The sequence below is a fragment of the Spermophilus citellus genome (genome assembly GCF_964194105.1).
Source record: "Spermophilus citellus genome assembly, contig: SCAFFOLD_91, whole genome shotgun sequence".
Taxonomy (NCBI): Eukaryota; Metazoa; Chordata; class Mammalia; order Rodentia; family Sciuridae; genus Spermophilus; species Spermophilus citellus.
In genome coordinates this window covers 1598776-1624568 of record NW_027673011.1, presented here as the reverse complement: position 1 = coordinate 1624568, position 25793 = coordinate 1598776, and the positions used below count along the sequence as shown (strand labels likewise).

At 34.6% G+C, this 25793-nt stretch overlaps 1 pseudogene across 1 annotated transcript in view; it reads left to right on the top strand.

Moving 5' to 3' along the window:
- Positions 1–20672, top strand: part of LOC308640256 (ATP-dependent RNA helicase DHX15-like) — a 29222-nt pseudogene extending 8550 nt beyond the window's left edge. Inside the window, exons 4-6 of the transcript in view lie at positions 9800–9959; positions 11270–11488; positions 20553–20672. The product of the transcript in view is annotated as an ATP-dependent RNA helicase DHX15-like (transcript). The remainder of the gene's footprint in view (positions 1–9799; positions 9960–11269; positions 11489–20552) is intronic.
- The last annotated feature ends 5121 nt before the right edge of the window (positions 20673–25793 follow it).

Here is a 25793-nt window from a genome sequence, read left to right as displayed (position 1 = left end):
TAGGTATTTGCTTGTTCCCATCCTTTACTTCTTAAACTTATGCAACATATTTATTTTCCTGTTGCTGTCTTAGTTAGAAATTTGTGTGTGTGGGGGGCAGCCCGATTGAGATGGCTCTAAAGAAGAGAAGACCAGATAGCAAAACACAATGATGCCATGCCATGTTTGTGACTGGTCAGTAAAAATCTTAATTCATTCTCATGGAAAGGAGAAGGTATCGATGGCATCTAGCACTTCTGCTGTGGATTTTAGGAAGCATTTTGTAGTTGGAGTTCTACAGGATTTATTTATTTATTCATTTATTTATTGTGCTGGGGATTGAACCCAGTGCCTCGTGTATGCAAGGCAAGCACCTTACCTACTGAGCTATATCCCCAGCATTTGCAGTTGTACATGATTTAAGAAATTCATCACTTTTTTTGAGGCAGATGAGTTTTTTGTTTGTTCTTTTGTGCTGCTGGAGATTGAACCCCAGAGCCTTGAGCATGCCAGGCATTGCTCTACCACTGAGCCGATTAATTTTTAGGGAAGACAGTGGCTTGATAATCTTGTGCCTGTGAAGAAACACAATATTTGGTTGTTAATTTGGTAGCCAGTTTCATTGTTATTTTAGGGGATATGCCTTTTGTTTTATTCCAAAGCTGCAAAATTACTGAGGTGTTTTGATATCAAGGCAATCCACTTATGTACCATGTACCATGTAATGCTTAGTCATTCAGTCATTTAATTGAGTACTTTGTGTAGGTTGAGCAGTGCTAGGTATAGTAACAAAAAAGAAATCTGGTTCTTGTCCCCATAAAGCAAATCAAGTATAAATATAAAATTTTCAATTGAGATAGAGTCCAAAATAGAATATATGGAAGTATGCTTTGAGGATTCAATTCAATTTGGAAAAGAGAAGTGTGTATTTAAATCAAGGCCTAAAACAAAAGTAGTACCAGCCAGAACAGGGATTGGGGTGCAGGGTGAGTGCGTTCCAATCAGATGTAACAGTGGGTTTTTTTTGTTTGTTTGTTTTTTAAACTTTGTTTTCTGAATGGAAAAAATCATGACCTTTTACTTGAGAAGGTCCTACAGTCCTATACCTACTGTATATTCGTAAAATATCCAACTGATTTGTCTAAGTCAACCTTTTCATATCAGATCAATTTTAAGATGTTAAAGGACTAGTTTGTGTACCATGTATAGATGATTGAAGATAGCCTTTTTGGTCTTTCTTGCTTCATTAAACCATAAACACAGGGAATGGGGTTTGTGTCTGTATCTGTGTGTACTTGCCATGCACACAACAAATAGAACCTTTGTTCCTTTTTAATCTGAGGAAGTTAAAGTCATAACAGGAGTTTGAAATTTTGTCACTATGTTGTAGAATTTGGATGACTTAAGCAGCATAGTCATGACAAATGGATAGATGATTCATGAAAAGACATTTTCTCTGACTTTGTTAAAATTTCTTTTGTGAAGATGGGGTATAGTATATATAATTTGCCTTTCCCTCCCTAAGTTTTTCCATTTGGGGTGTCAGATTCATTTGAAATTTGGAATTTTACAACACCAAGGACCCCATCTGAGATAAAGTTTATGAACCAGAGCAGCTTTTAGAGAACATGTGTGTTAGCTCTGTAAGACTGTGTACCACCTTGAGATGTTTATCTGGTGTGTAACTTCAGGGCAAACTGCTAAAAAGGCAAGAAAAGGTAAAGACAAGAAGATATGGTTGAAATGTAATTGAATGACTAGAGAGATGAACAGTCTGGGATTTCAGGGTGTGATAAACTGTCCCTTGGAAAGCTTGAGTGAGATAAGTTTTGAACAGACCAGCTAAAGAATGTGTTTCCATACAATTTGGATCATAAACATGTAGAATTTGTTTTTAATCTAAATAAAATAATCTTTGTAGGCAATAAGATGAAAGAGAATACCAGAGTATTTTAACAAACACAAGCTTAATAAAAACACTACTACAGTAAGGAGCTGGAGGGTGCATTAACCTTTAAGGTGGGCACTGTCATTGTAAGGCATGGCCATAGCAGATTCTTTCATGTCCCTGGCAGATTCTTTTTGTGCCCCAGGAAACAATAAACTGAAGCAGTTCTGTTTAAGGACTACTACAGAATTTCAGAGTGGTTGTTCAACAGGCACCCTCATTTAAAAATAGATGATTTGAGATGAGAACTGAAAGTAAGTAGATCCCAGAACACTGCCTCTGGGGTCACAGTACCTAAGTTGTGTCCTAGCTCTGCCACTTAGCAGTATGATTTTGACTGTTAATTAACCTTCCTGTACTTACTGCTTTTTCAGAAGATGGAAATTATAATAACTACCTTATGGGGTTGTTCTGAGATTCATGTTAATTTGTATGTAACCCATAAGAATAATTTTCTGATACTCAAGCAGTGTTTCACCCAGCATTGCTGCTGGTAGTGGAGATTTCCAGCTTGAGAAATTATTGGTTTTTATTAATTAGCTAATAAAAACAAGAAAGGAACTTATAAAAGCAGTTTAATGAAGTTCCTTTTAACACAGTAATTGAATTGTAATTGAGAAGGGTTAATTGAATTCAAACTTGACATTGTCGAATGAATGAAGCCATATATTCTTCTAGGGCTTGAGGTCAGAAGTGAAAACAGGTGTGGTAATTTAAAGACAAGTTACAAACTAATTTATTGAACATCTGTTATGTGGGTAGACATTGTTCTCATTCAAGTATAGCAATTACATTATGGGAGTAAAAAATCAAAGTGGTTGGTTACCACTTTAAGCAGTTCTTAAACAGAAACAAGAAAGTTATTACCCTAGAAGTAAAAATTTTTTGGCTTTTGTTAATTCATCAGATGTTAACTTGATTTTCTACTCTTTTGTGTATAAACTTATACACTTGTAAGGGATTAATTTTAGAAGGCTTTCTTTGCACAGTGTGACATCTTAGAAAATATTGAACAGAATTGATACATTCATCTCAGCTTTCTGTAAGTGCTGTGGAGAAGGTGAAGGCATTTCCTTCAACACTTGTGAAAGTTTGAAGAGTTGGAAATGAATGTTGGGAAAAAATTTAGTCGCTTTACTTTTTATCATTGATTTTTTTATGCTTTTTTCTTACTTTTTTTTTTTTTTTGCTTGATTTGGTATCTGGCTCTGAAACATAACTAAATATATTTTAGCTGTTGGCCATAACAGAGGTTTAAGTTCTGGTGTCTTAAACATTTTAGCTAAGAATGAATCCATACATGTTGCAAAGGGTATTTGATATATTCTTTTTGTCTAGTTTATTGTATTTAGAACAGTAAAACAAGAGATTCCAAGGTGTTCAAAATACCACATCTTTCTTGTGATCATTTACATACAGTAGTTTTTACCGTAATCAGTATTATGGTGCTTTTGTGGTTATGGTGAATGGTGTTGCTCCTACAGTGTAATATTGTTGCTGAGAATGTCAAATTGAACTTGAGCCTATGTAAAACATCCATAGGAATGTATGGGTCCTGTTGAAATGCTGAGTCACTTTGAACTAGTAGTTACTATGGTGTCCTTATGTTGATTATGGAAAACAGTGGTATGAATTATGATTTAAATCATTATGATGAGAATATTTATTTTTCACCAGAAATATGGTGTTAAATACATTCAGTCTTCATTGACATATTTATATCCAAAGAAGTGGTTTGATTTTTTTTTAATTGGTTGTGATATATATACACATACACATAAAATAAATGTGCCTTGTCTGAATGTCTATACCTTGGTTAGGCTATTAATCAGGAGATTTTAATATTCAAAAACAAAATTTCTTTTCATAAACTGCTATGTTCACATAGATCAAAGTTTATCTTTTATATCATTAATTTACATTCCAGTAAGCCTGTTATTATAAAGTCAAACCATCCTAAATTGGGGCCTTGGGGCCTGACTGTAACCATTCTGTCTTATGATACATATTCAAGTTAACTATAATGTAGTGTGTTAATCTAAAAACTCAGTGGCAGATAGAAAATTTATATATACCTTAAATGTTTATTTTTATTTTAATATAAAATTTATCTATACATCAGTTTATTAATATTGGGTCAACATCATTTTGTTGAGTGTGGGCCCTTTGTTTAGAATTCAATTTTGCTAAAAAAAAAAAATTAGTTCCTTTAGCAAGGCCCTCAGCAACCTAGTGAGATCCTGTAATTTGTCATAAAAGTGGTAAGTTCAGTAGTTGATAGAAATGCAAGTTTCATTATCCGAAACAATATGGCCAAGAAACAAATGAGAAACTGGTCAAAAATTGCATTTAGTATTCAAAGTGCTGATTTTGTTAAGAGCTCCTACAAATCAGTAAGAAAATGGCCAACCTTTGAAGTCACCCAAGAATTTCTTTGGGTGATGTGGATGCATGTTTTAGATCTTTAGATACAATTTTGAGTTATCTGCATAGTTATACCAGAGTATAGTCTATACTTGAAAGGCAACCAAACTCTTGACAGTATGGGAAGAGCACTGACTAGGATTTTCAGAACAGATTTTTTGTTTTTGTGCTGTTCGATTCTTCTAGAACAGTAATATCAAGTTGTTTCACTGTTTTTTATTAATGGTTGCTTGGCATTTTTTATTGTCTTCTAGTTCGACTAATCTGATTGGTTAATATTTTGCAATTTTTGCTATTAGAAACAGTTGGTGTCCTCAGCACCCTCTTAGAACTTTGTATGCACAGTTTTTACACATTGGCATATGTGAAATGAATTCCCTCAGTGAAATTGGTTGGATCAAAGGTTTTGCTTGAATTTTATCAGCCTTTGCCAGATTGCCCTTCATGAAGATTTTATCTACTCCCACCAGTAAGGAATGAGCAGATGAGTGTCTGTTTCTTTGCCTTTCCTGATATAGCTTAGTAAAATTTATTTTTAGTCAATCTTGTAAGTGAAAAATGTAGTCTCCTTATAGTTTTAATTTGCATTTCTTTTGTATGAAATTGAGCATCTTATAGGTATGTATTAGCCATTTGTATATTTTTGGGATCTGAGACTGATGCTTTTTTTCATTTGTTGAGAAGGATTGCTATCTGGTTGGCAGCAGTTTATAAGGTGGTATTTTGAAATGCATATCAAATTTCAGAAAATTGACAACATACAGTATCACACAATTGATAAAATTTGGTATTTGTTTGGTTTCTTTACTTATCTTTCTGTGGTTGGTTCTTACTGATTTGTAGAAGCTCTTAACAAAATAGCATTTTGGATATAAATTGCAATTTTTGACCAGGTTGCCATTTATTTCTTACAGGTAATGAAAAATCTTTTGATTTTGATCAAGTACTGAACTTACCGCTTTATATGATGTCCCAGGCTTTACAACATAACCTGCCCAAGCTTGTTTTAAGTTATTTGATTCTTATATTCTACTTTTGTGTTTTTATTTTAAGCATCTTTGCCCAATCTGGATTTGGTTGGGGAGGAATTCATAAGGTTTAGGGTAATTTCTCTTACCACTCCTTTTGCCACCTATACCAAATAACATAACATTGAGCTATTGGGCCTTACTTCACTGTGTAGTTAATTTTTTTCCACTCATAGTTGCAACATTTAGTCATTGACACTAAAGTGAGGAATAATTTATATATATTGTTTATTATTAAATTTTTAAATGACTTGTTTGGTTTTCTTTCTTTCTCTCTTTTTTTTTTTTTTTTTTTTTTTTGTAGTGCTAGGGATTGAACCCAGGGTCTTGTGCATGCTAGGCAAGCACTCTACCAACTGAGCTATATCCCCAGCCCTTGTTTGATTTTCATTTAGAAAAATATGAATGTTTTTCTTAGTTTGTGATTTTTCCTTAAGCCAAAGGAATGGGATGTTTCAAAAATTTAAAAATACGCGAGTACAAAATTATAAATAATATATGTGAAGGATATAATGCATTACTATGCTTTGTTCAGAATTGGTGATGTCATCTGGCTGGATCAGAATTGGTTAGCTTGTAGTTACTCTTTCTGCATGTAGTGATTGTAATACTGTTAAGCTAGGATGGTGCTATCAGCACTTTGAGTTTTGGGTTTATTTCGGTAATTAAACAGTGCTTGAATATCTGAATTATGAGTTAATTCAAGGGAGTCTGATGCTACATTAGGTATCTATTTGTTTAATCTGCCTCTTGTTTAACTTTATTAATTTAGACTAAGTCTTAAACTTTAGCAAGAGTTTAAGACTTAAGTCTAGTGTATAGAATTTAACAGTTCTGTTAAAACACAGATTGCTATGCCTCACCTTCAAAATTTTTGATTAAGTAATTCTGGTGAGGCACAAGTTTTCTGTTTCTAATAAGTTGCAGATAATTTGTATGTCTTTACGTGAATAGATCATTTCAAGTTTGGTTGTCTTATAGCATTTTTGTTTACTTATCCATTTTTAAAACTTTAGAATTATGACTCATCTTTTAGCCTGGGTAAATATTTATTACTAGTAAGAAAGGTAGTAAAACTTGACTAAGGTAAAGGGAAATGGTCTGTGGATTTTAGGACCACCAATATCTTCCTTGTTATGTCTTTTATGTGTTATGTGTCAGGTGGATTGATCTCGAGATATCTCTCTCTCTCTCTCTCTCTCTCTCTCTCTCTCTCTCTCTCTCTCTCGCAAAGGGTTTCTTACATTTAGCAGTATAGCAAATGATCAAGTACTCTTTTTTTTCTTGCTTTAGTCTTAAATTAACAAATTTATTCTTTAAATTCTAGAGACCAGGGATTCAGAAGCATTGCATTGACAGAGTTGGTTCCTTCTGGAGATCCTGAGAGAAGAGCCTTTCATTTCATGATTCTTCCTAGCTTCTGATGACAATTAGCAGTCCTTGTTATTCCTTGCCTTATGTATCTCCAGTCTCTTTCTCCATCTTCACCTGGCTACTCTTTGTGTCTCAAATTTCCCTCTCATTTCTTCATTAAGGATATGTGTGATTGGGTTTAGAGAGCACCATAAATGTTTGCAATCTCATGGGAAGATTTTAACTTAACTACATCTGCAAAATTTCTGATTTTTAATAAGGTCACATTCCTAGGTACCAGAGGTTAGAACTTGGTCATATCTTTCTATAGGTACCTTTTTGTTGATATACATACATGTAGGTGTGTTCCTTTATAGTAGTTTTTAGGACAAGTGTGCTAGTGTAGGCGTGTGCTATCATAGTACACCTAAGATTGGGAATCAATATAACATATAAACTAGTTTTAATAAGCTATTTAACTGGTTTTGAGACTCTGGAAAAGTTAACTGCTATTATTCAGGTGTTTTCATTGGAAAAGAAGAGCACATTTGACTCTCTTGACCTTTCAACCTTAGAACTGCCATTTTTTGTAAAATCTGTTGTTCATACAACAAGCTTCACTTGTTAGTAAACTTCACATATTTTGTGATGTAGGAGATATTTAACTGCAGCATCTCATGGTTTGTATCACTGGGTGATTAATCAAATTAACATTGAGGAAACATTAGGAATTTTCTCTGGAATCTGAAAGACAGGGTTTGAATGTGGTTGACCATTTAATTTAGTACTTATAATAAACATGGTTGTTGATTAAAGCATGACAAATAATAGTTCCATTAACTGATTTGTGATATTCATTTCCTCTTAGGAAAAATGCAGAAGAATGGCTATGCTTCTGTGTATCTCCATGTTGTGGTTGCCTAACGCTTGAGAAATGGGCAGAGGAAAAAAGATCAAAATAGAGTGGTTTTTTAAAGAGTTTTAAGAAATTTTCAAGTTCAAGTTGTATTATTAGTTTTGTGATTTCCCCCTCCCCCATTTTTAAAGTCCAAATTGATGCATATCTTATGTGGGATCATTATAATTGGTGGCACTTTGGTGGTTCCCATTGCTTGTGAATGCTTGCACTTGATCTGGCTGTATATGTTATCGCTTCATTTGAGTATTGTTAGTTATTGGGACTACACATACTGAATTAGCTAATTAAAATGCCTTCAAAAAATGTTACCCTAGGAGTCTCTGTTGAATGAATAGCTAGCTATTGAGTATCTGGAAAGTTGAGAAATAGTGATAGGATATAAATTTTCTAGTATTTGGGCAAAATAGTATTTGCTCGAATGCAAACATTTATTCTTTAAAGCCACAAATTAGTTCTGTTGAAACTAAGGAAGTTACCCACAAATGGATTATGTTTTGCCATTGAGATAATGTGCAAGAGGATTGCCCGCCTTGTGTCAGTAATACATCCAAAGGCACAAACTGCCAAATGTCCTCAAATAGATCAAAGAAATTCCAAAGGATCTAGAGGCCATAGTGTAGCTGACTCATGCACTGTGTTGGACTAACTTTAAGGCATTGAGTCATATTTTAATTGGCAGTGTTTTTTCTTTCACAATCTTAATAAAATAATCTTGTAGGTAATATGTTACCTAGTCCAGGTTGTTGGTTTTTAAAAAATAACACCACCAAAGTAGAAGATAGGAAATATACAATTGGGACGAAATGGACTTGTTTGCCCAAAAATTGGTTAAATTTAGAGTTAAGTTTTAGTGAAGTAAAGAGAGGGATTCACTTCTCTTGTACACTGCCTGCCAGTTTGCTGAACTTACTGCTCCAGCAGATGGCATTAGCTAAAAATATCAAGTTGGTTCATGAAAGATTAGGTTAGACTAATCATGAAAAAAGAGCCAGAGGATGAAATCATAAATGATGATTTCAGATAATTTCTACTGCTTTTAAATCTGTAAATAAAATCATGGGCTTTTATTTACTGAATGAACAGTGAATTCAGCATTTAAAGGCGTATTGTGTTTTGTCCATGGGCCAAACCAAGGATATAATTGTTTTGTATGAGTGTTAGCAGAGTGGAATGGACTGGGAATGAATGGCTGATACTTAATCTACATGGTGCTTTTCCTATGATGCTTAGATTCCATATTAACTGCCTTCTTTTGAGCCATTCCTAATCCTGGTTTCCCTCTCTTTGGTTCATTAATCATTCTTATGTTGTTTGCCTTTTATATTCCACTTACGTACCAGCATTTCCACAGTGCTGTTGCTGCCCCTCAGTCCTAAAACCTTTATGAATGATTTCTTTTTATGCTTCATTAAGGTGTTTTTTCAGGTGGGAAAATGTTAGACGTATTCTCTGTGAGCCCCTTTCAACCAAGAACCTGAGCCTGTGAGCTTTGTTAAGAATTGTTAGGGCTTTACTTTTTTGAAATGTGTATTTGCATGTGGTAACATTTTAGTGGTGTGGTGTCTTAAAGCAGCTGAAAATGGTTTATTGGTTTTATTTTGCAGGATGAATATTTACGTCTAAGATTATTTTTAAGAAATTCATTTATATCTAAGTGTCCAATTTGGCATTTGTGTGAAGCGTGTGTGGTCATTGCCTTCCATAATCAGCAATATTTTATTTTGTTTTTTTCAGTACATTGCAGTATTTGAGAAGATTTTATGATTATAGCTTGTTTGGTGTGTGCTCTTAAGACATTCTCTTGAAGCTTAATTTTGTAATTAATCTTGAAAAAATAACATTTTTTGGGGGAAAGTCCTGTCTTCCCTTGTCCCTACCCATGCTGGGGGTTGAATCTAGGGATGCTTTATCACCAAGCTACACCTTTTTTCGTTTTTTTGAGACAGGTTCTTGCTAAGTTGCTGAGACTGGTTTTGAACTTGAGATCTTCCTGCCTCAGACTCCCAAGTCACTGGGATTATAGGTGTGCATCAGTGTACCTGGTTGAAGAAGTTTAGTTTTCATTTACCAAATGTCTTTGTTTCATCTCTCTGTTTTCAAGTTTTCTTTTAAAATGAACCTTGACCAACATGTTCTTTGTGAATATAGGTATATGACTGATGGGATGTTACTTCGTGAAGCCATGAACGATCCCCTCCTGGAACGTTACGGTGTGATAATTCTTGATGAGGCTCATGAAAGAACACTGGCTATAGATATTCTCATGGGTGTTTTAAAAGAAGTTGTAAGACAGAGATCAGACTTAAAGGTGAAGTAGTTTTCTTTACCCCTTTAGTTCATTTTGTGTGTATGCATGTATTAAAGTGGGAAATATCCTGATCATTAATCAGCTTTTTTAAAAAACAACTTCTAAAAGTAGTGTCAAAGTACTGCATATGTTTTTACTTTGATGTGGCTTCATTTTAAACTTCACTTATATTTCTCCTACTTTTTAGTAATGTATTTTTAAACCAAATCTCTCTTTTCTAACCCATCTGATTCTTCATATTCTAACATTTTGTTTTTTTTTTTTTTTTTTGATCATACTAGTCACTCTATTCATCATTAAGTGCAGACATCTCCTTAAAGGATCAGTTTTTATCCCTCAGATTTATGTCTGTCTTCCAACATAAACATCCAGGACGATCAACTCCTCAGAATTCTTGGGGGGGTTTTTGGTTTTTTTTAACCCCTTCTTTACCACTTGTACCTTGGCCAGTGTTATTATGTTGATTAAGGTCTTAAAACTGTCTGAATAGTTTATATATATATTTTTTTTACATTTTTGACCCATAGTTTAGGAAGTTCCCCCTTTTGCTTTCTTGTATGCGTGTACCATACTTTGAAACTTAAAACTCATCATCTCATCATTCCTTGTTAGTATGTGTGCTGTACAAGCACCATATAAGTACTATCACTGTTAAAAATTATGGATGAGCTGTCAGGGTTTCAGTGGAGAAATCTCATTTAAAATAAGAATTAAGAATTCTAGTGGAATGATGTATGAGGGAGACTTACAGTAAAATTTTATTAGTTTATATGATATATGATTTGTATGGGGCTGTGACCGCATAATCATGAAGTTCTGTACCTGAAAAGACTTTTTTTTTTTGCTCTGCCTTTGTACAAGTATAGAAGATCCTTGCTTATTTTAGGATTTTTTTTAAAAGATGTGTGTATTAAAGATTATTTGGAAGAAGTGAGAAAATTTACACCTGGTCCACTAGTTAATATTGCATTTTTTCTTTTTCTTTCATGTGGAAACATGTTTGTTTGAATAAATGTAGCAATAATCATGACATTAATGTGGTTCTCCATTAGTTCTTTCACAAACTTTCATTTGGTATGTTTCAAGGTAATTTACTTACTTAAATAGATATTTCTAAATATCTTTGAATAAAAAGCTTTTACTGTACCTCAGTCTTTCTGTATTTCATTTTTAAAGTGGTTTATTTAAAGATCTTTATAGTTTTCTTTATAACTGTATATAGAACAGTAAATCAGTACTTTTCTGTTTTTTTTCTTTGAGGCCATGAGAGAACTTAAAGGTGACTCAAGTAATTTACTGTTTTCTTTTAGGTTATAGTTATGAGTGCTACTCTAGATGAGGGAAAATTCCAGATTTACTTTGATAACTGTCCTCTCTTAACTATTCCTGGCCGCACGCATCCTGTTGAGATCTTTTATACTCCAGAACCAGAGAGAGATTATCTTGAAGCAGCAATTCGAACAGTGATCCAGATACATATGTGTGAAGAGGAGGAGGGAGATCTTCTACTTTTTTTAACTGGTCAAGAGGTACCATTATTATTAGCCTTTGGCCTATCATTTCTGTTAAATGGCAACTTTAAACAATTTGGCATATATTAGCCATAGTTTCCTTATTGTGACATTTTTTTCCTTCATATTGATATATAAAATTTGTAACCGTTTTTCTTTCTACTCTTAGGAATACTTTTTAAACCACTAATACTTTTGTGTTAGGGTTAATTATCCTGAGTGTTAAATGATTTTAGAATTCCAAGATTTAGCAAATTTTATCTTCACTTTGGAAAGGCCAGCAAACTGGGACATGAATTTGCATCACAGCTGCTATGATTTCAGGCAGTCTTCATCAGTTATTTAGCTTGTGTGTAGACTTAAGTGCCAATCAATCATCAAAAAACCTTATTTTGTGTTTCATCTTCCATGTACTCTTTGAGAATTGGGAGGATAGCATGTCTTCTTTAGAATTTACCACATTTTGATATACAAATCTCAGTTGTCTTGTGTTCTAAATTCTTCCAATAGGGTGTTTTTAGACATGTGTTCTGACGTTCTCAAGTGGCTAAAGAAGTTCAGGAAAAACTATTTGGATAAAGCAATTTTAAAAAATGTTTTTGTAAATGGGTCTTAAAGTTTTTTGTTGAGTTTTGTTTATTTTCTAGAATGCACTAGAATTTTCTAGTATGTGCTCTTTAATGTACATGCAAATCACTTAGACAACTTGGAGATTCTGATTCAGTGGGTCTTAGTGGATCCTGAGAGCCTGCCTCTAAGAAGCATGCTGGTGGTGCTGACTTTCCTTCAGGTCTTAGTGTCAGGGTCTAGAGCAGGTCCAACAGAACTTTTTGCACTGCTGGAAACATTCTATATTTGCACTTTTCACTGTGATCGCCACCAAGAAACAGGGCTTTTGAGCATTGCAAGGTGGCTAGTATGAGGAGAGACTAAATTTTAATTGTGTCTAAGTTTAAATAGTTAACACTTACTGACCCACATCCTGTTTTTGTATTTGCATGCCCACTGGTTAAGAATTTCTTTTACATTTTTAAAAGGTTATCTCTGATAAAAGAACCTGACAACTGAGATCTTAGATGAATGAAAAACTTAATGTGTTTTGGCATCCCAAAAGATCTGACTTCTCTTCTGGAACTTTTTTTTTCCTCAGGTGTGGTAGATTGCCCGCTTCTGGAAAACAATTCTTTTAAAACAAAGCAAATTCTTGTCTCTTTTCCAAACGTGCTCTAACAGATGAAGTTTGGGGATGAAATGTAGGAATCTGCATCTTCTGTAAACTCCTGGGGCCAATTTTATGTCCTTTTGGTTTAAGGGTCACTTTTCCACAGGAATAGTTTATAGTATGATGCCTATGATATGATAATGACAGCCTAAACATTGTTAAGAAAAATTGCTGCCATTTGTCTCTATACCAAAGGTCTGCTAAGCAACAACATCTCTGCAGTAAATGTGAATTCTCATTTATGTTCACATTCTACAGGGATATTTGGTTGATAATTTTTGAGCAGATGTCATTGTTAAGAGCTATGAATGTTGAGTAATTTTTTTTAATCTTTGGATTTCTTCTGGTTTGTCTTGATCATTTGTAATTTATAATTTGTTGGCCTTAATTTCCTTTCTTTAGAGCACGGTCTTTTGATGTGGATGCTATATGTATTATAGAACATCAATATCAATGCTTTACGCATCAGATGCATTGTTAATAGTAGAGATCTATTGGTATTGAATTTTCTTACTTTTTATTTATTTGAAAATGTCTATTCTGCTTTCAGTTTTGAAGAGTATTTATCCTGGATTAGCAGTTTTTGTCTTCTAGCACCTTAAACCTTTCCATTAACTTTAACCTCTCATTTCTGATAAGAAGTCAGCTATCATTTTAGTCATTTTTACCAATGCATAACACACCACATTTTTCTAATTGCCTTCACGACCTTTTCCTCCTAATTGATTATTTACAGTTGACTCTGATGCATATAGATGTGATTTGCTTTGTAACTAACCTTAGTATTCACTGAGTTTCCTAAATCTGTTAACATCTTTTTTTTTGTTAATTTGGGATAATTTTAGCCATCATTGTCTTAAATATTTTTTTATGTACAATTTATGCCTCTATTCTTCTAGAAATCTAATTATATGTATGTTAGGTCACTTTGTACTGATAGTAACCAAGTCTCTATTTTTTTCTTTCTGATTTTTAGACCAGATAATTTTTATTAGTCTATCTCCAAGTTAACTTTTTGCTGTTTTTGCACTATACAATCTGATGATAGATTTGTTTCATGAATTTTTCATTTCAAATACTATACTTTTTATTTCTTTTAAAAGAAATTTTTCATTTATATGTTGACACCCATATCTACTTATTCATTATGATTAAGCTTTTCTTTAACTCCTTGAAATTAGTTATAAAAACTATTTAAATTTTTTTTTCTGCTAATCCTAACATCTGGTCAGCTCATGGAACTTTTTTTATATGTGATATTTTCTCTTGTGGTTCTCATTTTTCTATCTTCTTTGCATTCTGGCAAAATTTAATGATATTCTACATGCCTATAATCCCAGCGACTCAGGAGGCTAAGGCAGGAGTTCAAAGCTAATAAATTATGCATGGCACACATTGTTTAATTTTGCATGTAACTTCTTTTTTAGTGCATCAATGAGGTTTTAGTGACATTGTCATCCAACACTTGGCCTTTGTTGTTCAGGGAATGCCTTCATGATTTTAATACTGGTTTTCCTATTCAGATTGTGGATTGGGTTTGAATATACTGTTATCAACCACCTGGTCTTTTAATTGCTCATCCCAGTAAACTTATAGTTTGTGAAGCATTTGTTTCTCAGATTCATGACACTGTTAGAACCTGAAGTAGTAGCTGATGGGTATCTGTGAATTCTTTTTTTTTTTTTTTTTTTTTTTACTTGAAGTAGATTGTCTGAAATAGGCATATTCTCCTCTGTGTTTATCCAAACCTCCCTGTCATGTGCACTACAAGTTACAATTTGGAAGTTACTGTATTAAAATTCTGTCTGTTCATGGTTCTAGAAGACTGATGTTCTCTCCCAAACAATGGTTACTGCAGCAGCATTTTTAATGTTGTAAAATAAGAATAAAGGCTCTGAAGGCCAAAGATGTTAAATTAAAACTGAGCTTTGCTGTAATACTGTTTTCTCTTCAAAATGTGATGGTACAGGAAAGGTGTTATATGAAGGGGTGGTATTGCAGGGGAGCATTTTAAATTGCAGAAGTAAAAAAGTTATAATATTTATAATTTTGATGAGTTTATTTTTATAGGGAAGATTTTTCTCCCCTGAAATTTTTTCTGGAATAGCAAAATGTTTCCATTATTAAAAATTGAAATTGTTAAAAAAAAAAAAAAAGAGTTCAAAGCTACCCTCCACATCTAAGGGATGCACTTAGCAACTCAATGAGACCCTGTATCTAAATAAAATGCCAAAAAAGGGCTTAGGTTGTGGCTCAATGGTTAAGCACCCCTGGGTTCAATCCCTGGTACCAATTTTTTTTTTAATTAAATTCTGGTCATTTATAGATGATACATCATAGGAAGTCTGGATTATGTTGTCTTCCTATAAAGGATATTCTGTTTTATGTGTCATGCAGGCTAATTACTGGTGAATTGTTTTGATCATATTAGATTTGGTGGTATTTATTATTATTATTATTATTATTATTATTATTATTTGGTTCCAGAGATTGAACTCAGGGTACTCAATTACTGAGCCACATCCCCAGACCTGTTTTGTATTTTATTGAGAGACAGGGTCTTGCTGAGCTGCTTTAGCACCTCGATTTACTAAGGCTGGCTTTGAGCTCGTGATCCTCTTGCTTCTTCCACCTGAGTCACTGGGATTATAGGCATATTCCACCGCGCCTCACTAGGTTTGGTATTTTTCTTTATTTCCATATTTCATGGTGCATTATACTTGTACATAATGGTGGGATTTGTTGTTATGTTTTCATACATATGTACAATATAGTGGTAAAACTTAGCCAATATCATTCTTGAGTATTTCTCTTTTACCTGCTTTCCTCTCTCCCCTGATCCCTTTCCTCTATTCTACTGATCTCCCTTTGATTGTCATCAGATTCCTTTCACACACACACACACACACACACCTTTCTTTTCCTTTTTCCTTTCTGGCTGCCACATACATTTTCAGCATGAATCAATTTTGATTTCAAATTTAGGTCTACCATTTTTCCCTTTACTCTTTTGTGTGTGGTTCTTTTTGCTAAGGCTTATTTCTGAACTCTTAATTAAGTACCTGATATATTAGTGAAGCTGCTGAAATCTGACTCTGCTGGAAACCTAATTTCTTCCAACATTGCCATTTAGCATCATCTTCAGTCTCCTTTATAGCAGTCAAACTCTGCTAAGCCTTAAAGAGTCTCATCTGGTACATTCATATCAAAAATGAATTTCCTCCAGGCTTTTAGTATTCTCTCTCTAACATTACACACACATAATCACATTGCACCCACCATAAATAGCTCAGACATTCTTGTCCACAAAATTCCAACCACTATGGTAATCTTGCACTTTGATAATTTTCTCCTTAACTCAGTATGACCACCATCTTACTTGAGCTTCATCTCCCTAATTGTGTTTTGTGCATCAGGCCTACAGTCATGTCTGAAATTAATACCTGAAAATGTTTAGTTTTTCTAGTTTTATACTCTTTTGTGTCAGGAAAACAAATCCAGTACAGTAGATCTATAACAGTTTCAAGTAAGAATACTAACTTACTTATATCCTTGCCCATCAATAGTGGTAGAGGCACTTAGGTGAACTTACATAGAAACTGCAACATCTTATATACTAAACAACAATTTCATTGCCCATGGAACGCAAAATTAATTGAAAGAGTAAACCCCAAAATGGATATCTGAAAAATAAACTGGTCAAAATTAGTAAGGCAATCAGACTTAAATAATCATATATTTTACCAATAGCACTAGCTTAAAAGTATGGGTCTACAATAACTAGAAAAATACATGTTAATGGCTAGAGTCATAAAAGTTTCTATTATGATAGGCAGTCTCTAATGATGCTTTAATATTATATGATAGTTGTGAAATGATTACAAACTAGTAATGAACATACTATTTGCAGATTAAAATGTTCTTCCCTGTATTATCTACAAAGTTTAGATGCACCTCAAAATGCCCTGGAAAAGAAATTTCTTAAGTCTCATCAAAATGAACTGCCAGGTTTTTTCCTCCATTTGACATGACACAGTGCCAAGATTTCTAGTCCTGAATACACACTTTCTATAGGGAAGAGACATTTATCTTGGCAATTAATAGATCATTTATCTCATTTCATACAGCCAATTTTAGTTGTAAGAAAATAAGTGTTTATGTATTTATTCTGCTGACTTTAATCTATAATCTAATCAGGGATCAACAAACTTTTCCTGAAAAGAGACTGATAATAAATATATTAGATTTTGTAGGCAAGTCTTCATTGCCACTCAAGTGCCAGTGTAGCACAAAAACAGCCTAGACTGTGGGTAAATATAAGTTTCTGTGTTCTAATAAAAGTTTGTTTACAAAAGCAAGTGTTATTGTTGGACACCGTGGTGTGCCCCAACAGTCACAACTACTCAGAAAGCTGAGGCAGGAAGATTACTTGAGCCTAGGAGTTTAGGCCAGCCTGGGAAATAAGGAAGGAAGGAAGGAAGAGAGGGAGGGAGGAAGGAAGGAAGGAAGGGAGGAGAGGGAGAGAGAGAGGGGGGTAAGAATGAAAGGAAGGAAGGAGGGAGGGAGGGAGGAAGGAAGGAAGGAAGGAAGGAAGGAAGGAACAATTTAAAAAAAAAACAGTGTCAGGCTCATCACTGTTCCAGAGTATTAATGTTTATGCTCACAATAGATGTTTGGCTAGGCTGTATACATACATACATACATACATGAAAGCAATGTTGTTCTTTTGTTTGCTTTCTTTTATTTTTTCCATTTTTTTTTTTTGGTTGATACATTATAGTCATAAATCATGGCAGTATTTGTCGTTACATATTTCCACAGTTTGGCCAATATCATTCCCCAGTATTTTCCCTTCACTCTTCCCTCTCCTGGTCCCTTTCCTACACTCTACTGATCTCCTCTTTATTTTCACTTTCTTTTCCTTTTTCCTCTCTTGCTTCCACATCCGAGAGAAAACATATGCTCCCTTGATCTTATGAGTTTAGCTTATTTTGTGTAACAGAATGTTCTCAAGTTTCATCCGTTTTCCAGCAAATGACATAGTTCACCTTTATGGCTGAATAAAGCTCCATTGTGCGTATATGCCACATTTTATTTATTTATTCATCCTTGATAAGCACCTAGTTTGGCTCCACATACAAACAAAGATGTTGTGTCCGCCGAAAACTAAAAAATAAATATTAAAAAATTCTCTCTCGCTCTCTTTAAAAAAAAAAAGAGTAGTTAGCAAATATATTTTCTTCCATTCCGTAGGTTCTTTCTTCATGTTACTAATTGTTTCCTTTGCTGTGCAGAAGCTTTTTAATTTGATGCCATTTTGTTTATTAACTTTTGTCATTATTTTCTGAGCTTTAGGAGTTCTAATAAGAAAGTCATTGCCTGTACCTATATGCTGGAGTCTCAAACCTATATTTTCTTCCAAGGATTTGCATAGTTTCTGGTCTAATTCCTGGGCTTTTGATCTCTTTCAAGTTTGTACAGGGTCTAGTCTTATTTGTCTACATATGGATAACCAATTTTCCTGGCACCATTTGTTTAAAGCCTGTCTTTTCTCCCAATATGTTTTTGGCATCTTTGTCAAGAATCAGATGACTGTTAATTGTGTTGCATCTTTTTCTGTATCTTCTCTTCTTTCCCATTGGTCTATGTATCTGGTTTTATGACAGAGCCATGCAGTGGTTATTTCAATAGCTTTGTAGTATAATTTGAAGTCAGGTATTGTGATGATGCCTCCAGCTTGCTTATTGACTTAGAATTGTTTTGTCTATTCTGAATATTTTATTCTTCCAAATGGATTTCAGGACTGTTTTCTCTAGGTCTGGAAAAATGACATTTATTATTATTATTATTATTATTATTATTATTTTAAATTTATATATGACAACAAAATGCATTACAATTCATATTACATATATAGAGCACAATTTTTCATATCTCTCGTTGTATACAAAGTATATTCACACCAATTCGTGGGTATTTTGATGGGAATTGCATCAAATCTGTATGTTGCTCATAAAACCAATTTCAAACATATACAATCATATTAGTAGTGATTTTAGTGTCCAAAAAGAGATCTACTAAACAATAATTACTGGGCTGGTTTGGTGACTTGTAGTCCTAACTACTCAGAAGGCCAAGCCAGGAGGATTCCTTGAGTCCAGGAGTTGGAGATCAGGTTAGGCAACATAGCAAGACCCCCCTCTTAAAAATAATAATAATTACTGATGTCAAAACACATCTCAATCATTATGATAGTCACTAACTCTTCATTGTTTTCCTTGAAACTCTAATATACAATTAGTGAATGTCAATTTAGGACTAATTGTGCTGTTTTATAGTGGAGAAAGCTGATTATAATAGTAAATGAAATCAGCTATCATGAACTGATTTGTGTTTATTTAATTACAATTATCATGCTGATGACTCTACATATTAAGTCTCCACCTATAGTCCCCTAGGTGCTAATTTTAAAAACATGAGTTTTCATTAAAAATAAGAAAAAAACCCCTCCATATGCATTTCAATAATTCAAATTGTATCATAATTTGACTATTAACACAAGGGAAAATCAGTGCAACTAATTCTGATTTAAATTTAAGATTACACAGTGCAAAAGAGGAAATAGTCTTGGAAAGGGAAGTAGAAAAATGTAAGATACCTCTTAGAGGTCAGAAAAAAGAAATTCAAAAATGTGATTTTTTTTTAAGTTAACTTGAAGTGGAAAACAAAAAGCAAAAAACCTTTGAAGCAAAGTCAGTTGTGTTTACAAGGGCCTTTGAGTTTGTTTGATGTTTTAGTGATTCTGGTTTTTAAAATGTTGATTTGTGGAGGATGGGCACAGGGGATTGAATCTAGGTGCTTAACCACTGATCCACATCACCAGCCCTTTTTTAACTTTTTTTTTTTTTTTTTTTTTTTTGAGATAGGAAATCCATAAATTACTTAAGGCCTTGCTAAATTGCTGAGGGTGACTTTGAACTCAAGATCCTCCTGCCTCAGCCTCCAGAGCCACTGGGATTACAGTGTGCATCATGAAGCCCGGCCTTAAATGTTGATTTTATAATCCTTTGTTTTTAGCTGATAAGAGAAATTACAAAATACAGAATACTTGCAAACTACAAAATATAGGATACTTACAACTACAGTTGCTTTGTTAAATTATCAGAGTTTAACTAACGTTTCAAGCAGTGACTCTCAAACTGGGAGAGTGATACTAGTCTTATCAAGAGAAGTTTAGAAATGCCTGGGGGCATTTTGTTGTTGTTTCACCATGACTGAGGAAACTACTAACTTTTTTTGGCCAGGCCCATAGATAGTATATAACCTTCAGCTAGTAGGAATAGTCCAAACCAAACTACCAATAGAGTTCTATCAAGAAACCCTGGTGCAAAGAAGTAATCTACCAAGGAAAACACAGTTGCAGTTAAGTAAGAGAACAGAGCAGGTGCTGGGTGCATTGCTGCATGCCTGTAATCCCAGTGGCTCTGGAGGCTGAGGCAGGAGGATCATGAGTTCAAAGCCAGCCTCAGCAAAAGTAAGGCCCTAAACAATTCAGTGAGACCTTATCTCTAAATAAAATACAAAATAGGGCTGGAGATGTGACTCAGTGGTCTAGAGCCCTTGAGTTCAATCCCTGTTACCAAAGAAAAATAGACCACCCAGGTGACTTGTTTGTACCAGTAGGTCTACCTAAAATGAAAAGGGATTTTATGCAGTCAAATTGTTTTATTATCCATTTAAATATAATTCTTTATTTCTTTATGTTTGTCAAGAAGTAAATATATTTAAGATAACAATGAAAAATAATAAAAGAATGACAAGTGTAGGAACCTAATGATGACTTACACTTTTTGATTACAGACTTGAGATTCATCTGAAATGACAATGCAATCCCTAGCTATTGCAACAGCAATCTTAACCTCTGAGTGAAAAAAAAAGAGGGACGTTGAGATACCTTCAATCATCTTTTCTCACTTCTGCGTAAGTACCAAGAGAGGTTGGCTAAAAATATTTTAAAACCTAAAACATACTATTAAACTTGGCTTTTCTTTAAAATAAGTGCAAGTATATGATATGGCCTAGTATTAATTTACAATCCCTACTTTCTTATGCTGCGACTGTCTTTAAATGTGCCCAGTTTGAACTGAGATGTGCCATAAGTCAGATATCAAAGACGTATTATGAAGAATGTAAAATAACAGTTATATTTTTATTTTGATTACAAGTTAAAAGGATGACATTTTGAATATATTGAATTATGTAAAATGTATTATTAAATGAAGCTCATCTGTCTTATTTTTTAAAATATGACTTCTAGAAAATTTAATTTACATGTAGAGTTGATATTACATTTCTATTGGTGGTTCTAAGGGATCAGTGAGAAATAAGAGAAAGATCATGTTCAGATTCTCTATTTCATCATTTGGGTTTGATGTCATTCACTGATCCTCTTATGTATTCCAAACCATTTCAAATTTCATGTGGATTTGGGTAAGACTGAGCTTTCATACTAATTGCAGAGAACTTACTTTCCCATATATGTTTGTTCAGTGTCCCCCACTGAGTATAGTCTTCATAATAGTGTTTATGGTCCTGTTTCTAATTTTATACTGCATGCATCAGTTAAAATGCTGAAGATTCAGGAGGGTTTGCTTTGCTTCAGTGTATGCTCTGGTAGACTATTATGTTATCCCGAAGAACATATTTTCTCCTCCACTCTCCGTGTCTCCTCCAAGAGGTGCTTGTGATCTTCCAAGCACACTTTGGGAGGATGTTATCAGCCTTACTTTGTTTCAGTGAGAAGAGAACAGTTTCCAGAGTAGGAACTATCTAAAAATGTCTCCTTAGTGATGAAAGCATTTATTGCCAAGACTTTTGTTGCTTTGTCAATTGTCTATATTGGCTGTAACCGCCAGGATTTTGCTGTTTAATTATTTGAACCACATAAATGAGTTTTTCTATTTGAGTTTCCCTTCTCTGGATGTGGCCTGAAAAATTCTTTCCAGGGAGTAAATTGGGATAATCCTAGCACTCATCTCTCATGCTTAACTTTATCTTAGAGGTCACTCTTATGCTGCTTATTATCTAATATCTGAGAACTGTTGTTTGTATTTTGTCCACTTTTTTCCAATGTTTCATATGCGAGGGTAAATCTGTTGCCCCTCTTGGAGAGATTTAGTCTTCCATAAATGTTTAACACTATTTATTCTCTGGCACATCATTTACAATAGATGAGGTTCTTCCTGGTAACAGCATTAGGCCTACTGAATGCTCCTAGGCAAGTGCCTTCACAAATTTCCAATGGTATATGTTATTATGCTGCCAATTATTTGTTTCAGATTATGTTTTTCTTGTCTCATTTAGATTGTACTCTGACATTAGGAACACTTCATATCTTAGAATTTTATGTCCCTGCCACCCAAACTGGTCACATTTACCTTTAACAATTACTCAACCCTTACCCCGTAAGAATTCCCTTTGAGGTATTAAAGAATAATGCACTTGAGATTATTTATCTCCAGGCCAACAATCACCACCACATTCTATCCTGTTCCTTTTCTGAAGGTTTTTAATATAACCTTATATTAAACATCATGTTAAACATCAATGCCACATATTTAAATGCTATGAGTAAAAGTGAATGCCGATTCATCCACTAATTGTATGTATCCTGGTAGAAAGAACTACCACTACCTTATTGTGGCCAGTTGAGAAATTTTCTTCTCATTATCCACCAGACTAGTTAATATGTCTTTAAGGCAATAAGTTTGAAAACTAATACTGATAAATCAAAATATTGAAAACTCTACAAACTAAGCAGCTAGTTCTTCAGTAACTGGAAGCACTGACTATGCATATAAAAGTATATCTGATTATGAGTCAAAGTAAATATCAAGAAGGTAATATGCAATTAGATCATTTTGCTATTGAATTATCATTAATTTATTCTACAATAAGAAAAATTCTACAACATACCACATTCTATAATAAGAAAAATAAGAAAAAATTAAAACTAGTTTTAAAAGATCTACTTAAATATTCCAGTATCATGTAACCAAACAACTACTCTCCACACAAGTATGTTTTTATTCAACAACAAACACATTCAGGGGTACATTCCTGGAGTTGAGGATGCATGCTGCTGAGAGGTGGACCTTAAATGCCTTGTTCTCATAGCTTATTTCCTCTCAGTACTATTTATATATGGGGGCTTAATAGTTAATATATGTGTTTAGGTTAATAGTGTAGTATATTTATAATATTGGAACCATGAGTTTATCCAACAAATCATTTGTTAACTCTCTCATACATTCTAGGCATTTCCCTAGTCACTGATGTAACAGTAGTGAACAAAACAACTAATTTCCTGCTCGTGTTGGAAATTGTGTTTGAGGTTGGGTCAGAGCAGTCAAGTAGATAAACAAATGTAAGGCAAGTGGTAAGAGAAGTCTGAAGTGGTAAGGCAAGTCTGAAGAGAAAGAAAGGCAGGGTAATGGGCTTGATAGTCATGGCAAGAGGCTCTATTTTATGTAGGATGGCCAGGGAAGGCCTTTACCACATGAAATGCCACTGTTACAGAGACATGATAAAGTGAGGGGGCAGTTAGCGAGTCAGATGATTTGGGGAGTTAAGGTTGAGGCAAAGTTGCAAGTGTAAATGCTCTGAAGCAGGGGTGGGCTTGGTGTATTTAAATGGAACTAACAGACAAGAGAAGAATGTTAGGAAATGGGGAGAAAAGGATGAGGGGAGTCACACTGAATAAGAACAGTCCATAATAAGGCAGGGCAGTCCATAATAAAGTCATGGCTTTTTTTCCTGATACCAGAGATTGAACCCCCAGGGGCACTTAAACACTGAGCAACACCCACAGTCCTTTTTAAAATATTTTATTTAGAGATAGGGTCTCACTGAGTTGCTTAGGGACTCACTACATTTCTGAGGCTGGCTTTGAACTCAGGATCCTCCTGACAGCCTCCTGAGCTGCTGGGATTACAGATGAGTACCACCAGGCCTGGCTAAAGTCATTGCCTTTTATTTGGAAATGGGAAGTTATAGGAAGATTTTGAGCAGAGAGACACAATCAAATTTATATTTAAGAATATCACTCTAGTTGCCATCAGGACAATAGATATTGGGGAAAATGAGGGCAGAAGCAAGGACAGAAGAAGGCTATGGGAATCATTCAGGTGACTTATGATGTGGGTTTGGCCTGTATATTGGCTTAGCAGATGCAGAGGAATGGTCAGATTCTGGGCATGTTTCAAATGCGTATTTGGAAAGAAGGAAGTCAGAAAAATAAATAAATAAAATGCTGTATAATTTATATCAAATTCTAGAAAATGCAAAACAATCTATAATGACAGGAGATGTTTGGAGACAGCCCAGAAAAGGAGAGGGGAGGGATTACAAAGAAGGATGAAATACTCTTTTGATTTTGGTGATAGTCTCATGGGTATATTCATGTCAAAACGTATCAAATCGTACACCTTAAACGTGCAATTTATTGTAGGTCAACTATATCTCAATAAAATTATAAAAATAAAGACATAATATTGTCTAATGGACTGGAGTTGGAATGTGAGAGAAAAGAGATCAAAGATGGTTTGTAAGTTTTGGGCTTTGAGCACCTGGATAATGGGAATTAAATTGTCATTCTTATTTCTGAGATAGGGAAGACTGAAAGGAGCAGATTTTGAGAGAAAAATGAGTTCAGTTTTCAACATGTTGTTAGAGATGCCTACTAGATACATTTTATAACATAATAAATACATGGTAGAAAAGAAATGAAGAATGACTCAGTTTCTCTGTATGATCCACTGGTTCTCCAGAAAGCGCAGAAGTACACTGGACCAACGGGGACCTCTCATGGCCCCTGTAGACAAATGTTTGTGCACACCTTTTTTCCATCGTTTTCTTTATTTAACATTATGAACATGGTGGATTACATTCTTTTCTCTAAGTTTTAAAGATTCAGTTAATTTGGGGAAACAACTGATGGGTTCATTGTTGGAGGTTGATGAATAACCTTAGCAGAGACTATAGTAACAAGCCCTTGGTCACAGACAAATGAGAATGGCTCCACCCAGGATGGGAGCATTGCAGACACTCTTCCTTGGGTTGGCTAGCTTGTGCCTTCCCCCCCACCCTTAACTGTACATATCAGTAATTCAGCTATATTATGATTTAAATCATATTTTGTTCCTCTTGTCAGAAAGTACAATTGCTTGTTAGTTGATAGGTTGTGATAAAAAGGAGTCTACTCCTTGGGCTTGAAACTTAGCTCCATTACTCACTGGACGTGTGACTGCCTCAATTTACTCTAAAATAAGGATTGGAATAGGACCTACTACTACTGTAAGGTACTATTGTTCTGAAGATTAAATGAATTGATATGTATAAAACCTTCAGAATAACAACTGGACATAAAGAAAGTGTTCAAGAAATGTTAGCTACTAGCTTTCTTCTCTGACAATAGGTTTTGTCAGTTGGTTCCCACTAAGTTGTGGACTTTTTCGGACCAGGACCAGATATCTTGTCTTTTGATTTTCATCCACTCCCACACCATGCTAGGGCTTTGTCCAGCGTCTGGCATGAATGGTAGCACAAAATGAAAGTTAAAAATATGCAGTTGAATTAAATGATTTCTTCCCTTATGGATAAAGATAAGAATCTCAAGGTCTTAGCCCAAAGACTAATGTCCATCTCTCTGCCCCCACCTGTCCCCGCCTTAAAAAATAAAGCAGGCCACTGTCTCCAGTTTACACCCTCACTCACAGTTCCATTCACCTTCCCCTTTCCTAATCAGAGGGATCTTGGGGTGGGGCTTCAAGGAACCTTTAGGAGTTTGAAGGGGAGGGAGCCTGGAACCATAGACTAGCTATGACAAGTCAGGGGTGGGATTTGGTAGTTCAGAAAAGGAGGTACCAGATCAGGAATGGGGGATGGGAGTGATGGTGGAGTGGGCTAGTTCAGGATGGACCAGAAATGGGATGTTGAGGAAAGCCAGAAAGGACCAGTTGGCGGAGTGGGGGGTGGGGTGGGTGGGTGACATCACGCGGAGGGTCACTTGTGAGGGCACAGAAGCAAAGGCAGGTGATTGGA